Source organism: Cupressus sempervirens, chromosome 7 (genome assembly GCF_028749045.1).
Source record: "Cupressus sempervirens isolate cs-2001-9-10 chromosome 7, ASM2874904v1, whole genome shotgun sequence".
Lineage (NCBI taxonomy): Eukaryota > Viridiplantae > Streptophyta > Pinopsida > Cupressales > Cupressaceae > Cupressus > Cupressus sempervirens.
This window is the reverse complement of record NC_143124.1, coordinates 25,780,868-25,793,922: the sequence shown is the minus strand read 5'-3', so window position 1 is coordinate 25,793,922 and position 13,055 is coordinate 25,780,868. Positions and strand designations below refer to the sequence as shown.

Below are 13,055 nucleotides of genomic sequence, written 5' to 3'. Positions count from 1 at the left end.
ACTATCCAATGCAAGCTAATCGAGGGTTGGTGCTTCCCTGCAAGATGAAGTTGGAAGAAGATTAAACAATCTGGGCATGCACCTCGCTGCCGCGTATCCTTGTGGGGTTAGTTTTTCTTGCTAGGGTGATGCCAGGTCAGGCCGAGTTAGATGTCAAAGTGTTTCATGGACCCAAGAATTTCAACAGGGGCAAGCGCAGTATTATGGAGGTCTTTCTTGATCATTGATCTCTTGCAGATCGACGATCAGCACTTGCCTGCAATATGGAAGTGCTTGAAGATTAAACATTGTGGGGAAGCACCTAAATGACACATGTCCCAACAGGCTCGAAAAAGAATTAACAGTTAGCATTGACAGATGGGTTAGCAGTTATGTGACTGTTAGGGTTAGGGTTCTAACGAGGTGGCCTAGTTAGTTATGAAAATATGGTCAACCGCATAGAGACTCTGTAGAGTGGCAAAATAAAAGAAGATTGTTGGATAACATGGCTCATCCTAGGTCCAGAATTTGGTTGACCTGCTGATCATGTTGATTCATGGGCTAGAAATAGGGGAATTTGAATTTTGTTGCACAAGCTGATCCTTGCGATTAGTGCCAACCACTCTTGGATAAATGTTGAACTCAGTGAACATAGGAAAAGCACTCTATCCCTCTCTAGTTGATCCATCTACCTGGTTAGAACTATTTAATGGCACCATTTTTGTCTTCTTAGGGCCCTGTTCCAACGAGATCAAATATCATTACATCTAGATCTATGCTCAGATAAGATTTTCCTCAGATCTGCATGATTTTTCTCGGTAGGACTTAATGGCAGTGGTTGTAGGCTAATTTCAATCAGAAAATATCTCAATTATGCTTGAGCTATAAAGGCAAATTTTGTAAATTTTGTAAAGGTCGACTCTTTTTTGACTTCTTTAATATTGCTCTGTGATTTCATGTGTAAATCTCCTTTTCCTCTGAACTGTATGACATTCTGCCTTATCTCCTTCAGCTATTAATGTGAAAGTGCAAGAACTATTTGTCTCTCATTGGTGTTTTGTAGAGATCTGCAGTCTGCATGATTGTATCTCTTTTGGCCTGTGAATGATATATAAGTGAATCTTCTTTTCCCTTATGTCATTTATTTTGGTTTCCTAATCTGAATGTGATTGTTAGATTAAAACAAGTCTGAATGTGTATATCTTTTGGTGTCATGATGGTTCAATAGTGCATGTATGGGTAGAGATTGGTTCGAACACTCTATTTTGGTGCATCACCCCCTTAGATTAGAATAGCTATATTTGCTTTCATGCATTCCTTCTCCCTTTTCCTCTCCAAGAGCAGTTAGGTGCACCCTGATAGTAAAGGAAGTTAGCCTTCTCCAGAGACTCAACCTCATAGTTCAAGTCCCACAGCTTGGAGGTTGTTTCCATATTTCACAAGGTTGTCCTTGTATATGAGAAATGTTAGTATGCTAATAGAAACTAAATTTAAATAAAGCTTCTACAAACTAAACAAAATTCATAAACTTCAAGATAGACTAAGATGAACTCTCAATTGAGAATATGAGCCATTAATGGGCTCTCTCAATGAGAAGCTCTCTTGTTGAGTGGTTTTGTCTAAATAGATAGGATGTATGCTCAAGCTTATGCTTCAAAAAGGGCTTTAAATGGAGTTGGAATTTGGGTGTGAGTGTATGGTTTTGATGTAAAATGGCTTCTTAAAATGGCATTATGACTTTACTTCATTGATTGTGTTGTTTTGCAAAGGGGAAGGATCCAATTTATAGGCAAGAGGCTTGAAGGATTGAGGGCTAAGATGCAATGATGGGAAAAAGCTCATGGAGGGCTCAGATTGCATGAGGAGAGCACATGGATTGTGCTTCCTTACAGCTAATCAGGGAGTGACACATGTCACAGGGTGAGAGGATGGAGGAAAGAGGAAGGATGAGTCAACAAAGGAGGCTCAAGGGATAAAATCTTCACAAAGACCCTCAGAATGGCTTGTAAGAGCAATAAAAGGGCTTGGAAGAGTCATTTATGGCCTAGTGGGCTTCATAAAGTTTTATGGTTGGGATATTTTGAAAGAGATGAGAGAAATTTTGACTTGGGCTTGATTAGGAAGGTTTTAAGCTTGCTTAAGCTTGTGCAAATGATTAGAGGATGGATTATGATGGTTTAGGATTAGCTTAGGGATAGGCAAGTGGATGACATTTAATGAGGGTGGGTGAAGGAGGAGATATTTGTTAACTTTGGCTTGGGTTAGTAAGTTTTAACCCATGTTTAGGGAATGTGACAAGGTTAGGAGGGGATTAGGATTAGGTTTAAAGACATCTTCTAGAAGAGTCTAGACTTTGGATGAGGATAAAGACTTTCTAGAATAGCTAGAACTTCCTAGGATGAGGATGAAGACTTTCTAGAAGAGTCTAGAACTTCTTAGGATGAGGATAAATTAAATTTTTAAGAAATAAATAAACTTTTATTTATTTCAAGGGTTTGGGTTGAGGAGATATTGATTAAAACTTTTTTAATAAACATCAAGATTAATATTTAATCTTAATTAAATATTTTGAGTTGGGATTAGGGTAGGAAATGATGGGATTAGCCTTTAATAAAAATTAAAGAAGGATTAGGAGATTTTGGAAGAGGTTAGTGGTCTTAAAGAAATTGGCCAAGTTTTGGGCAAAAAATAATTTTTTTATTTATTTTAAATTTTTTGGTCAATTCATTAATTAAATAATTAATAAATAAGGAAATAATGTTTAAATAAAATTTAAACATTTTTGGGAGGGATTCCTTAATTAAATATTTTTAATTAAGATAAAGGGATTTAATGGCATAAAAATAAATAAATAAATAAATAAATTAATTAATTAATTAATAAATGATGATGTCATCAGGGACTTTTTTTCAAAAAATAAAAATATTATTTTCTAAAAGATTTTTAGGTGTCTACAGTCCTTAGGTAAAAACTTTGGATGTGGGTGCAAACCTTTGTGACAACAGAAGCTACACCATCTTCCAATGTTGAAGTCATATCATCCTCTCATGTTGAAGAGATATTGTAATGCCCTGCCAAGGGATCCAAATAATTTTACTAAGTTTGCCAAACAATTTTTTTTTTAAATGTAAAAGTAAAACCATTCATAACATTCGCGGAAGCAATAGTAACATCCAACATTCTTAAACCATATACAAGTGTCCTTTTAGTAATTACATTTTAGATTGCTCAATCATCCACTGTACATGTCACAAGGTATGAAAAGCTTAAAAGAATAAACATCCATGTAAATAAAGTACATCATCATCCAATATTAATCGATGATGCAATAACATAATGAAACCATAAACCATACATGATACATCATCATCATAAAGATATAAACTTCCATCATAAAAGATAATCATATATCACAAACATAATAAATTAAGTGCATGGTTCCTCCCAACCGTAAATAGAATCATTAGACCATCGTGGATCCTAGCCATCCCTCCATGCATAAGATTTCAAAGCACCGAAGAGATCATCGGTATTATCATAGTAGGAATGCCACTCCTAAAACATCCTACTAACATGCAAAGTAAAGCGTAAGATAACATCATCTAACATATGCAAATCATCAATATAAGAAACATACCAGTAAATACATCCATCATAGGGTATATCATCTATCATAATGATCCAAGGACATAATGAAGATAAATACCAACCAAGAATGCTTCAGCCACGGTGTCTCGGATGAATCTCAAATGATAAGAGTGGAAATACACTACCACCTGACCGCGTGGAACATAAGTGGTCCACTCCCACCGTGCTGAGGAGATAATCTCAAGTCTGAAACAGGCTATCCAAAACACATAGCATAAATCTCTATCAGTCTAAGAATCCTGAAAGTATACTAACTCAAAGGTTCCAATCACAAAACTGAAATCTAATTCCTAGAGGCACACAATGACATGTAGGAAACCTACTCTACAAGCGAGAAAGTGTCATCGCATTTATCATGTACAACTTACCCTAGCAGTTAGCTAAACTCTACGGGTCCATTTTGATCTTATGCGGCCACTAGTATCCTCTCATACTGACGAGGCATATTACAGAGTGCAAGGTCGCAACTATGCATTCTCTCTACTCCCATCCTAGTCTATACAAGCACTCAAGACATGCACAAGAATATCAAAAAAATTATCTTTTTAGGTTCATTTAATCTCCATTTAGTGTGTAAATGTTATCACTTATTAACCAAACTTACAATGAGTTACCTTGGTAGCCACCTAGGGCCTCGACCCCCATTGCAAGCCACTTCTCGACACTACAAGTAGATAACCTACCCTAATCTCATGGAATCATAAAATCACCCCACTCCTATACAAGTGACTGGAAAGAAAATCCAAAAGGTAATCCATAAAAAGAATCATCAAATATCCATGATAAAAGCATCAAATATCCACAATAAGAATCATCAAATCTCCATGAGCATCTAAAAAGCATCCATAGAAAATCATGACCACAACAGTTCTCTATTGGCAATTGAAGACATCACTGATAATCATAAATATCCGTTGGTTCTCAATAACCAAAATATCTCAAAATAAATCACAATATCCATTGGTTCTCAACAAGCAACAAGGAATATCTCAAAATCATACTGATCGAAGACTCCAAAATGGTTGAGTCAAAACATGTCACAATATGACATCATCAAGAAACAAATCAACACTTCAGTCCCATCATGGTGACTAGAAAGTAATCCAAGGATAACTGATCGATGACTAAAAATGATTAGCTCAAGTGTCTCATACACATATATCTCAGCTTCACACATGAAGACTGATGAACAATAACAATCAGTAATTACAAACATCTCATAGAGCATATCATCACATTACCATAGTTGGGTTTATAAAGATCGAGACCAAATAAGATCAACATGCCATCACATCTCATAACCCCCAAGCCTCTGGTAACAACCTAAGACTAGTCAACACTAGTCAACCTAAAAATAAAAAATAAGAAGCATAGAGAAAATAAAATGCAGACACATGTTTTGGTTTACTAAAATCACATAGTTGAATTAGGTGTAGAGGTTTCTAGTTTTCATTTCAAGTATACTTTAAGTGTATAGGATTTACCATTTGACCTACACATCAACCCATTTGTTTCCTCGATAGCATTATTCTTCCATTAATTAGAATAATATTCTTAGAATAGCTTAAGGGTAAATACTTTACTCATTAGACTGATCATCATTGACCTTTAATTAAATTGTTCTCTTTATTTAACTAAGATCCATATTCTAATTGATTAACTCTTCTTTAATGTTACTTCATCTTTTCAACATAATCAAAAGATCATTATTCATTAAATGATCAATTAAATCAATCAATTAACATAGGTACACAATCCATGACTTTTATTATTTGATTAAAACTCAATTAAATGTTACTAAATCTTAAGTCTCTTAATATAATCATTGCAATAACTAAATCATCACTAATGACCATTAAAATAACTAAAGTTATTATTCAAGTCATTAGAATAAGAGTTATTAGCTTCGATATTAATACTTTAACAATCTCGTTAAAAGAATTATATCAATTAAATCTCTATTACATAACATAATTATTAATTATGCTTTGGTTGGGCTTCTTTTGCTTATTATTAGCTTTGTTTTTGTAAAACTTATGGATTTCAAGATCCCTTAAAACCTATTTATCTTATCAAAAATATAATTATTAATTAAATCCAATTAACTCTAGTTAATTGATTTAATTAATAATTATACAACCATACCATCAACCCAATAAATATCAGTTGGCTAATAACTAAAAGTCAACCATAATTCAATACACAAATATTATATTCATAATTCAATAATAATATCTTGTTAATATTTAATAACAAGCTATATTGAAAATCTTATTAATAATTCTATAATGACCACATTCGTCATTTCCTTCAATGAATACTAATATTTCTTTGATAGAATAATTAAAACTCTATTATCAATTAAATCTAATTAATTCTACGATTAAATTAACTAGTAGCTTTGTCAATAACTACATGATTATCAGCTGATAATAGTTTCGTTCATTAAGAGTCAACTATGTATCATTCCATCAATGTTCAAATTATTACTTTACTAATAAAAAAATTATAATAAATCTTCAATATTAATATGTCAACTAAATACCTCCTATGTTGGTTGATAAATAGATTAATTATACTTCTACTATTAACTAATCTTAATTAAATTAGATTAGTTAATAAATCATATAAAACTAATGCATAAAAATAAGATTCTACTAAGGGAAGATTGCAATAATATCTTTAATTCATTCCATGCTTTGATATATTATTTTTGTGAAGTTTAAGCATAAAGACCTCTTGGTTATGGAAAATGGAGAAATATCTGTCCTTAAATAAAACAGTTCTAGTACGAGGGCCATATCTCCCTAATGAACTGTTGGATCGGGCTGAAATGAAAATATGTTGGAGAGGGCCAAGTTGCACGAAGTCTGACAAGAGTGATCGAATAAATTCAATCACGATAAAAAGTTATGAATGACTGAGTTTGAGTCTATCCAAGGGGCAGCGATAGGGCTGTTTGTGATGAATTAAGAATTTTTCCTAAAAGGTAATTGTTCTCTAAATTTACCCATTCATCCATCTAATAGGTTTGTCCATACGCATTTGAAAATATAATTTGATAAAAAGATTACATCTAACCATTCAAAATTTTAACTTAGAATTTCTATTTTAATTTCAAATCTTGTCTATCTAATTTCACAATTTAAATTCAATCCCAAACCCGATTCAGATCTGATTTCTTTCTGAAATTGAAGCTAGGGTTTTCTAATGAGTTCTCTATTGATTTCTTTTGCAACCAAATAAATACATATCTAGATTCCAATTGATAGATTCAATCATAGAGAAGATTCAGACACATATAACAGACACAATGAAGATAGAAAGAGAAAGAGTACAAAGGGAATATGTGAATATCACGAGTGCACCTGGACACTGATGCTAATTTGCCATGCATCAGAAGTCCATAGAAAATCCTTTCCTTCTCCAATATTCACAATTCTTCCAAGATCCAAGCCAACTGAAACCTCCAAGTGACTAGAAGTGCTTATAGAAGTATATGAGCATGTAGAAACATATGAGCATGTAGAAGCATATGAGCTTCTCAAATGCATGTAAGCTTTGAAGCTTGAAGCTTCCATTTAAGCTTGTCCAAACACACTAGGAAAGCCTCTATTTAAAGGCCTCTAAGATGCACCTAGAGTGTCTCTAGAAACAACTAGAAGATAAGCATGAAAACTAAACATGAGTCTTCTCCAACTTTCTAGATGAGTCATAAGGTTGTAGACACCATGTGCTCAAATAAAATGCTAATTTCTAAGTGTAGACAACTAGTGCATTCTTAGAGTGCAAACTTATGTGTTGTCTACATGACAACTCCTGAGAATTTGCCAACTCCTATGTGAGCAAATATTAAAATAATGCACATTAATTAATGTAATATTTACTTTACTCTTTCCAAGTTAATTAATTAATTTATTAAATCTCATGCACTAACTTTAATAACTCCACTTATTCAATCTTAATATATTTATATTTTAATCACATGAAATCTAGAATCTTTTACTAATTTTAATATCTTTTCCACTTTTACATTTATTTTCGAAACTTGATTGCTAAAATATTTATTAATTTAAATAAATATTATCACTTTCCAACTTTAAAATTATTTTTATCTTCAAATTTAATTATTTTATTTAATATATTTTTCAATTAATTAAATAAAATAAATATTAAAATACCATATTAATTTTTTATTAAATTAAACCATTAATTAAATCTTTTAATTAGGCTTAATTAATAGAAAATACTCCAAAGACTCACAAGATAAAATACGAAAACCCATCATAGCTAAAATAAATACAAAATCAAACCAAGGGTTAATATCATGAATTATGTTATCCAATGTATTCGGAAGGTACTCAACTCAGATACTTGTACTAATTTCTAATTAAGAAAAATGGCCTAAAAGGTTGGGATTTGGACTTGAGAATTTATCTCCTCTCTATTATTATTGAGATAATGTGATAGGGTACGCTCATCTTGGCAATTCAGGAAAGTCGATATTCGGTACTTGCAACTTGCATAAAAACCATGCATGTACAAGCACAATATATACTATACTAAACATGCAATGGCAGGAAGTGGTGCATCGTGTAGATCTTGACTAGCAGGTAACTACGACTCCCTTCCTTAACCACATCAAACATGTAATACATAAGAACAAACACACACACCATACACATGCAAGTATGGGGTAAGTATCCATAAGAAAACACATATGATAATAAATTATCTTACTAATCATCATTAATAATTGCAAACACTGTAATAATCATCATGCATACATGAAATGTAAAGTTTAAGTGACCTCATCACATATAATAACTGAATTCATAACACAATATTTGATAGTCTCAAAACAATGCTATTAACCATCAACATAAAACCAGCTCTAAAAGAGTTCGACAATGATAAAAAAAGTATGACCTAGGGGTAGGCACTACATCCACCCCTCCTAGAATTAGGCTTACTCCTGAAAGCCTACAAGAATGAAAAATTAAGATACTCACTATCCTGGTCCCATTGAACCTTTTCCCTCCTATAAGGAAATATGATTCCACTATTGACACTACAACACACTTAGAGCAATATGATTTCGATTTAATGATAAACCAAAAACTATATCGATCCAACATTCATTCTTTTAACAACTACTAAAATAGTTTCCCTAATACATTCTAAACAAGAGCAACTTAATGCTTACAACGATAATCAAGAGCATACTATCTCACAACATAGGTAAAAGATACATGTTTTGCAACTAGAATGAATTTTATTTTTTAAAGTTTTGCCCTCATTTAGGTTTAAGTAGAATTTTCAGTTTTGAAAGCTAAGTGTTGAAGTATGAAAAATATGCAAATAACAGTTTTAGGTTATATTTCAGTTCACCTAGTTTCAAGTTTTCAGTTTGAAAGAGATACACATGATAGTTCAATTTTTTTTTCATTTTGTTTAACTAGTTAACAACTAGTGACATTCCAATATATCCAGAGCTCCCAATGTTGAAACTCGGGCTCTGATACCAAATGTAATGCCCTGCCAAGAGATTTAGAAAATTTCACTAAATTTGCCAAACAATTTTTTTTTTTAAAAACATAAAAGTAAAACCATTCATAACATTTGCGGAAGCAATAGTAACATCCAAAATTCTTAAATCATATACAATTATCCTTTTAGTAATTACATTTTAGATTGCTCAATCATCCATTATACATGTCACAGGGTATGAAAAGCTTAAAAGAATAAACATCCATGTAAATAAAGTACATCATCATCCAATATTAATCCATGATGCAATAACATAATGAAACCATACACCATACATGATATATCATCATCATAAAAATATAAACTTTCATCATAAAAGATAATCATATATCACAAACATAATAAACTAAGTGAACGGTTCCTCCCAACCGTAAATAGCATCATTAGACCATTGTGGATCCTAGCCATCCCTCTGTGCGTAACATTCCAAAGCACCAAAGAGATCATTGGTATTATCATAGTAGGAATGTCACTCCTAAAATATCCTACTAACATGCAAAGTAAAGCATAAGATAACATCATCTAACATATGCAAATCATCAATATAAGAAACATACGAGTAAATACATCCATCACAGGATATATCATCTATCATAATGATCCAAGAACACAATGAAGATAAATACCAACCAAGAATGCTTCAACCACGGTGTCTTAGATGAATCTCAAATAATAAGAGTGGAAATACACTACCACCCGACCGTGTGGAACCTAAGTGGTCCACTACCACCATGCTGAGGAGATGATCTCAAGTCCCAAATAGGCTATCCAAAACACATAACATAAAACTCTGTAAGTCTAGGAATCTTAAAAGTATACTAAGTCAAAGGTTCCAATCACAAAATCAACATCTAATTTTTAGAGGCGCACAATGACATGTAAGAAACCTACTCTGCAAACGATTAAGTGTCATCGCATTTATCACGTACAAGTTACCTTGGTAGTTAGCTAAACTCCACGGGTCCATACTGATCTCATGTGGCCACTAGTATCCTCTCATATAGACGAGGCATACTACGGAGTGCAAGGTCGCAACCATGCATTCTCTCTACTCCCATCCTAGTCTGTACAAGCACTCAAAGCATGGGCGAGAACATCAAAACAATTATCTTTTTAGGTTCATTTAATTCCCATTTAGTGTGTAAATGTTATCACTTATTAATCAAACTTACAATGAGTTACCCTGGCAGCCACTTAGGGCCCCGACCCCCATTGCAAGCCACTTCCCGACACTACAAGTAGATAACCTACCTTAAGCTCATGGAATCATAAAATCACCCCAGTCCTATACAAGCGACTAGAAAGAAAATCCAAAAGATAATCCATAAAAAGAATCATCAAATATCCATGATAAAAACATCAAATATCCACAATAAGAATCATCAAATCTTCATGAGCATCTGAAAAGCATCCATAGAAAATCATGACCACAATAGTTCTCTATTGGAAACTGAAGACATCATTGATAATCATAAGTATCCATTGGAGAATAAGGTGAACCGGAGTAGATGAAGGCATGCATATAAATAGAAACAAATGCAACCTCCTTCGGGGAAAGGATTGAGAAATGAAGAATACCGTTCCCTGTTTGATTTTTCCAGGAAATAAGTGGGAAAACGTGGAGAAACACTAAGGCTGTTTATTCAATCTTCCTTTCTCGAAAGGACAGGGAAAGAAGACGCTACATTTTTGGCACGCAAGCCGTATGTAAATGTGATGAGAAATCAAAGATATGGATTCGTTTTGTACATCTACACTACCAAAATAAACGTATCCTCTTCACATCTAGGTACCTACGCCCTTCCCTCAATAAGATCAAAAGAATAACTCACATCACGAATCTAAGCCCATTGTAAAATAATCTAAAGACAAACTGAATATAAAACCAATGGAATGAAGAAATTACGGACAGAGAACTCAGATTATTGCCCATGTGAGCCTAATTGACAGGAAACACCAATGCAATTTCTGGATTTTTTTTCTTTTTCCATTTTCAACCACATGCGATCACTGAAAACCGTAACTTTCAAAGAAACGCCAAATGATGGAAACTTACCCTTTAAGAAATGATAGCAGGTAATAAACAAAAAATCCGTTAGCCTTGACTGCGTGTGCGGGCATGGTTCATATCCACGATGGTGCTGTGAAGAAGCGGGGAAAGGGCCATCTTTGACCAAAGTAAAGTAAATCAATGGTCTTGCACCAGACAGACTAAGCTGTCATTTCCCTGTTTTCCATACTGGATCGATTCCTTCAATTTCTTGCCCAGAACCATTTTAGTGGAATCCATCTTCAATTGGACCGACTTTATGTTCCATCTTGCCCAGAACATGTTTCTCCGTAACATATTTGACAGCGGGGATATTTGTGAAGTGGAAAATGCCTGTTCAACGTGGCCGATAAGGTGATTATAGAAAGCAAAGGACACGCGGCTTTACTACATGTGGAAGACTGGGGCCATGCATAACGGTGGAGTGTGACCAATTCCCTCCTTATGCAATGGATTACACCTATTTTCCACCATATTTTTAATTGATGGAAATAAATTTCTTTTATTCCTCAGCACTGTAGAACGACAGAGCCATTCTAGTGGAATCCATGCGTAATTGCAAGGGAAACTTCTTTGCAATCTGTAGGGAGGACGTTCTAGTGCAATTTGGAACAATTGGTGCAAAAATGAAGTTATCTGTTTATTATATAAATTACAACTAATACGTTAGTTGCATTAATTATTTTTTAATCATTTGTCCATTCAATTAATAATATGGATGATATCAACACCATTATTTAGGTTTCTTATTTTTAAAAAATTACACTTTTTACTTTAAAATTATGTATAATTTTTTACTATTTAACTTTTCATCTCATTATACATCATACATATTTTTAAATCAAATAGCTTATGACCATGTCATTTTAAAGACCATATAATTAAGCTTTTCCATGAGAGTACTCCTAATATTTGCCAAAATGTTATTTGGTCCAGTGTCACTCATTACTCCATCTTGCTGGTCACAAAAATGATAGATTGGAACCTTTGAATTCAATATTAAGAGCTAAAGAAATCACCATCAATGATAAATTTCATGTTGTCGTGGCTAATTCTTTGTTAAATTACATAAAGCCTATTTTTTTTCTCCAATCTAGATTTTCTTTTAGGGTATCATCAAAACTTCAACAAAGAAAACATTAAGAAACTTCATTTGATATGTATATCCCTATTCTCCATTTTTTGAGAGTCATAAATAATAGCACTAGCTTTCATTTTAGATTCATAACAATGTAGTAGATGTGACAATATTCTGAAGGAAATGCAAGATTTTGACAATATTCTCCATTTGTAGAATTTTTCATTTTCCATGAGCAACTTGCTCTTCGAATTCCATATTGACCCTATTATTATTGGGTTTGCATCTGCATTTTGACCTTTGATTTTGAGCATCATCTTGCTTGTCTTTTTGATGTGAATATCAGATCTCCTCCATGTTGATCTTTGAATTCCTTGTAATTGCAACTCATCCTTTCCTTTTTCTTTCTTGAAATATTGAACTTAAAAATTCCCCTTTCACTTGAACCTTTGTGGTTGGCATTTAATACCTATTGTTATGTTCGATGATATTGGTAATCCATCAATATATGAAGTGTTCATTTTCATGTATTAATTATCCATTGGTTGTCATTATTGGGTGGTTGTAAATGTCGACTGACAATTTTGTCTCTCTTGGAAATTGTTAGCTCATTTGAATATGTTGTGTGCCACCAAAGAAGGGGTTATCTAACCTATAATCTTTATCCAACCATCTTTGGTCTTATTCTCTGTAATGAATATATGACTTAAAAAATATATATGTTACTCCTATATATGGTATGCACTGTCA

At 33.1% G+C, this 13,055-nt stretch overlaps 1 long non-coding RNA gene across 1 annotated transcript; it reads right to left on the bottom strand.

Annotated features, from left to right (window-relative positions):
- Positions 1–9,460: 9,460 nt before the first annotated feature.
- Positions 9,461–11,541, bottom strand: LOC149545247 (uncharacterized). The gene is made up of 3 exons (XR_016354245.1): positions 11,234–11,541; positions 10,114–10,241; positions 9,461–9,941 (listed from the first exon to the last, which is right to left on the bottom strand). It is a non-coding gene; the product is annotated as an uncharacterized LOC149545247 (long non-coding RNA).
- Between the last annotated feature and the right edge of the window lie 1,514 nt (positions 11,542–13,055).